The sequence below is a fragment of the Periplaneta americana genome, chromosome 1 (genome assembly GCF_040183065.1).
Source record: "Periplaneta americana isolate PAMFEO1 chromosome 1, P.americana_PAMFEO1_priV1, whole genome shotgun sequence".
NCBI lineage: Eukaryota > Metazoa > Arthropoda > Insecta > Blattodea > Blattidae > Periplaneta > Periplaneta americana.
In genome coordinates this window covers 100,986,514-100,992,594 of record NC_091117.1, presented here as the reverse complement: position 1 = coordinate 100,992,594, position 6,081 = coordinate 100,986,514, and positions in this window count along the sequence as shown.

The following is a 6,081-nucleotide window of genomic DNA, read 5'->3' as shown; positions in this document are numbered from 1 at the left end:
TAGTGTTCTCTTTACATATTTATTTTAGTGTTAGTTATTATAGTGCGTTTAGTTTAGTGTTATTTTATAGTGCTGTGTGGCAGTGATGGCTAACAAACGTAATACAAGCAGGAAGAAGCAAAGGAAATTTTATGGGAAGAAGAAGGAAACAAATGTAACTACAGATAGACATTGTCCACCATCAAGTGAACACACAGAACATTATGGCTTTATTCTTTTTGATGTTAGATATTTAACAAAATTAATTTTACTACTGGCTTGTCCAGAATGTCTTATGGTGGGTTCAGTTTCATTACATTTGAATAGTGGCAAGAGAAATGGTTTGGCAGTATGTGTGAAACTAGCTTGTTCAGCCTGTGGGTATAATTCTGATGAATTATTCTCAAGCCACAAAGTTTCAAAATATTTTGAAATAAACAGGAGAATTGTCTATGCGAGCTGAGAAATTGGTTGTGGCTATAGTGAACTGAACAGGTTATGTTACCTTCTGGGCTTGCCATGTGGCCTCAGTAAAAATTCTTATCAGGGTCATATCAAGCATGTAAACAAAGTGGTAACACAGCTTGCTTATGATACAATGAATGATGCTGCTAATGAAGTATGTGAAAATACTGGTAGCAATGAATGTGCAGTGTCAGTTGATGGAACGTGGCAACGGAGGGGATTTTCTTCTTTGTCGGGTGTTGTGACAGCCATGTCAGTAAAAACTGGTAAAGTTCTCGATGTGGAGGTAATGTCCAAAAGCTGCATGTCTTGCAGAATGCATGCTAAGGAAGACAAAAAATCACCTTCATATCAGACTTGGCTAGCAGACCATGTACCAGTATGCTCCTGTAACTACAAGGGATCTTCACCTAACATGGAACCTGTTGGGGCAGGTAGGGTCTTTTTGAGGTCAGTCCAAAATAGAGGATTACTTTATACTCAATATTTAGGAGATGGCGACTCAAAAAGTTTCAAAACTGTATCTGAACTTGACCCATATGATGGGAAAGAGATTGTGAAATTAGAATGTGTGGGGCATTACCAAAAGCGTTTAGGCAAAGGTCTTAGGCAATTAGTTAAGACCAAAAAGATCGGTGGAAAGGGGAAACTGACTCAAGCCCTCATAGACAAACTTCAAAATTACTTTGGTATTGCCCTCAGGTCTAACACAGAAAGTGTAGAAAAAATGAAAAGAGCTATCTGGGCCTCTCTGTTCCATGTCGCAGCAAATGACAGCCAGCCACTTCATGCAAAGTGTCCACTAGGTGAAGACAGTTGGTGCACTTATCAAGTGGCCAAAGCAAAAGGCATCCCTTACAAGCATGAAGGTCCTGGTATTCCCATTGCAGTGATTAGACAAATGAAACCGGTCTACGAAAGACTGACGGACGATAAAATGTTGCAGAAGTGCCTGCATGGGAAGACCCAGAACATTAACGAGTCCTTCAATGGGATGATCTGGAAAAGGTGTCCAAAAGAAACCTATGTGGGACATGCAACACTGAATTTGTGTGTAATGGATGCAGTGTGCCACTACAACCGTGGTCCTGAAGTGGAGCTGGACATCCTAAGGAAGATGGGAATTGAACCTGGACTGAACACAACTACGGGCTACGAAGGTTGTAAAGGATATAATGAAGAGAAATCAGGCTACACCAGAAGCAAGAAGCAGAAGAAGATACCTGAGAGGAAGAAAAAAAATGAAGGTGGATCGCGAGACTACTGCTGAGGGTATAACGTATGAAGCAGGAGGATTTTGACAGCCTAACTTTCAACTGCCGTTTCCCGTAAGTACAGTTTCTTGACATATTGGCTTAAGGAAAACATCATATCTCATCCAAGAAAAAAGATAGAGGTATGATTCTGGTATAATTTTGAAGCTTGGAATGTAATCTAGTGCATGAATCAAATAACAATTTGATCTACATGTTCACAGTCCCATTAAAAATTTTTTTCTTCAAGGTTGCATACTTTTTTTGTCTAATATTTTACAAAATTTAAGATATTTATGGTAAATTACAGCAAAATGTTATTCAAAGTTTATTCAGGCACTAGACAAACATTTTTCCTATAAAACAGTGAAGGAATTTTGAAAATAGCTTCATTAGAAAAGAGGATATCATGTTTACCGTTTTATTAAACTTTTTAAACAAAAAAAAATATTATTATAAACAATTTCAAAGAACAATTGTTTAAAAATAGTTAAATCTCTTAATAACAATGTATTCTTGTAGCTAAAAATATTGAGAGCCCTAAATATTGCCTAATTTAAATTTTCACCCCCTAATGTATACATATACCTTAAGAGTTGAGGATATGAAGTTCGCGAATATGTTATATAGCATAATAATTAAAAAATACAATGGCAATGACACAAATGCATGACAATACACTGGATAGGTACAGTGATTTTTGAAGGACAGGCAGAGTCTGTACCTGAAGTTGACTGTTCCAGCAGTGGAAGACTTTCATCTCTAAAGCAACAGGAACCTTCAAGTCAAAGTGAGTATGAAGCAGGGTTCGAATTAATGAGAGGGATGTGGGGAAAATTTCCCCTTCTCATCAAAGAAAAATTTCTTCCCTGCCAGGGAAAAATATTGTGACAGCTATCTTGGGATTCGAACGCGCGTCCGACAGGGCGCGGGAGACGAGATGCACGCTGGGCTGCGGCAGAGAGGGGGAGGTAAAGTGACTGCAACTGAGGGGAGAAATCCAGAGAAGTTTCAGGAAGCGCCATCCTCTCGCCATCTGTAGATTGTTCGCGAAATCGTAGTTTCTAGAAACTATGGTTTAGTGATAAATAGGAGACGCGAACAAGGAGCAAGTCAGTTGTGGTTGGTATTGGACAGCTAGTTCAGTTTTGGACAGCAAGCCAGTCAGTCTTGTGAAGCAGTGAAGCCAGCTTCGAGACCGGAGTTCGATTTGAGTGTGTCCGCAACTGTGGGAACGTCCTGGCGAGTGCGGCGTATCCGGAGACTTTGGTTCGACGTGTGGTGGACCACAGATGGGGGACCTAAGTTCGAAGTTCAGTGGACTGTCTCGGGAAGTCTTGGGTTCGATAAACTGTGAACTCGAGTGAATGGGCTAGAAGCACTAGCTAAGGCAACGAACTGTGAACTGAGAACTGACCAGTGTTGCCAACTCAAAATATCATTTGCTGCTGCACGAGCTTAAAAAAACCGCTAAACTGTAGTTGAAAACCTCCAAATTTTTCTTAACACGTTACGTCCAAATTTTAAATACAAACTATTCTGGAGGACTTTATAAAAATGTAGACTAAATTATGGAAAGTGTGTATCACTTTGTAGGCTCTTTGGAAAATGGTATGGACAATATTAAATCTGAATATTTTGCATTCAATATCACCTTACACCATTTACATCAAGCTTTCCAGCGATCACCGGCAACTTCTTTCACCCTATCTTTCAACACATGTTTTTCTTTTTCACACGTCTCTAAACTTTAGAACGTTTGGAGTTTTACAGGGCACATTTCTTCAGAATTGAATGAAATAGCTCAAGAATATACTGGACACTTCGGAAACAATCACATTCACAATCACACCACGACTGGTGTGATTGTCGGTTCATAATCTGATGGAGATGTGTCTGCCAACAATGAGTTTGGTTTTAAATTTTAAATAGTGTATGTGTTACATAAACTATAATGCGGAATGATAAAATGAAAATAATAATTCAGTTCTTTATCTACTCTTTATGATTAAATATATAAATTCATTTACAAAAGCACTGCATACATGATTAGACTAAGAGTTTAACAAATGTGGCATACCTTATTTGTACAACAACAATGGATGAGGCAGGAAATGGACATGGTTGTACCAAATCGAGTTAACATAAAACATTATACTCGCACAATGAAAAATTGTGATATTACCTTATTAAACTCTGGTTTATGATTAACTAATATTGTTGTCTGCAAGTACATATAAAAACAATTATATCTTTACAAAAAAAAAAACTAAAAAATATCGTCTCCTTCTGTCGGAATCATCAAGAAAAGCGAAATAAATAGCTAGCCACTGACGGTAAAATTTTGTAGCTGACCATAGTCCTGAAAACACCAGATTTAGCTACAAAACCGCTGACTTGGCAACACTGGAATTGACAGTTTTGTTTTGGAAATAGTGCTTTGTGAACATTAGTTGAGATTAGCAGTACATTGTTCTCAATAGTCCAAGTGAATTGCCATTGTCGTCTGTGGAGTGCAATAACGAATACTGTGTTGCAGTGTGGAGTGCAAATCCCATTGTTGACGGGAGTGTTTAAATTCAATTATAGAAAGTGATTATTGTTGTAACAATAAAAGTTACATTATTGTTTGAATTGAAAGTTACAATTGGTGTTGGAAGCGAGATATTATCGACATAATGGAGAACCTACAGCAGATCCTGCAAGCCATCGAGGAACTGAAAAAGGACATAAGTGACGTAAAAGCAGAAATGAAGAACGATATTAGTGAGGTGAAAAGCAGAAATGAAGAACGATATTAGTGAGGTGAAAAACGACATCAGTGGAGCAAAGGCAGACATGAAAGACGTATGAACAAGCACATCACTGAGGTGAAGAACGACATAAGTGAAGTAAAGGCAGACATGAAAGACGACATGAATAAGCACATCAGTGAGGTGAAGAACGATATAAATGAGGTAAAGGCAGACGTAAAAAGCGACATAAGCGAAGTGAAAAATGACGTCACTACGCAAATTGGAAGCGTTTCGGCCCACGTACATGGAACTGTTGCCATCGTGAAAGACGAACTTAAAGCCGATTTTGACAAACTAAACGAGAATTTTGCAACTATAAACGAGACAGTGGCCGAACTAAAACAGGACGTAGACCATTTCGACGGCAAAATTCGAGCTCTCGAACTTCGTCACGAGGAAACGAGTTGCTGGACAAGACGAGTGTGTTAATGGACCAACATTCTGAAGAAAACAAGCACATACTCGCGTTGGTGGATCGCCAGGCTAGAGAACAGAAACAGATAATTGCCGAGGAAGTTCAACGGGCCGTGGAAAGATCGGCGACAGAATTGAGGACCTCATATAGTGGCCCTGTGGAACCATTGCCTTCAGCCAGACATTCGAACGTCAAGACGCCGAAGTTCGACGGTACGACGTCTTGGGCGATATTCCGTCGCCAGTTCGAGGCTATCGCAGAGCACAATGGGTGGACGCCGGCAGAGAAAACTACACAGTTGCTGGCTGCGCTTCAGGGACAGGCATCGGAGATTCTTCACAGCGTTCCAGAAGATGGGACAGCCGCTGAGATAATGGCGGCCTTGGAGGGACGTTATGGTGACCATCGACTTGCGGCAGCGTTTAGGACCCAACTGAAAACGAGGGTCCAACAGTCAGGCGAGTACCTGTAAGAATTTGCGATGGCGGTGGAACAACTGGCCCATAAGGCCCTCAGGGGCCTACCTCCTAACTTCGTCACTGGAGAGGCGGCCTACACCTTCGGCAGCTGAGTTCGAGACCCCGAGATCAGAAAACAGCTGCTCTTGGCAGAGCATCACACCATCAACGCAGCTCTGGCGGCGGCCCTCAGGATGGAGGCAGCCAAGACGGCAGCAGGAGCCTCAACACCGCACTGGATTAGGAGCGTCATGGCGGCCGATGCTGGGGGACGCCAACCGAATCCACCAGAGCGGTAGAGATGAGGAGCGCCCACGCTCCTCATCTCTGCCGCTCTGGTGGATTCGGTTGGCGTGGCAGACCGGGACACTTAAGAAGGGACTGCGACCAATCTGGCCACAAGTAGGAGAGAGAGGTGGCCGACGTTGAGGGGAGCCAACAGTCACCGGACCGGCGGAGACGACGGGTGCCCACCTGCTAGTCCTGCGCAGACCAGGACACTTAAGGAGGGACTGCGACCGATCTGGCCACAAGCAGGAGAGAGAGGGGGCCGATGTCGAGGGGAGCCAACAGTCACCGGAGCGGCGGAGACGACGGGCGCCCACCTGCTGGTCCTGCGGGGAACCTGGGCACTTGCGGAGGAATTGCGACCAACCTGGCTAGAGTCAGGAGAGAGAGGGGACCGAGGCTAGGAGGGGCACGTCGGCGCCGTCATC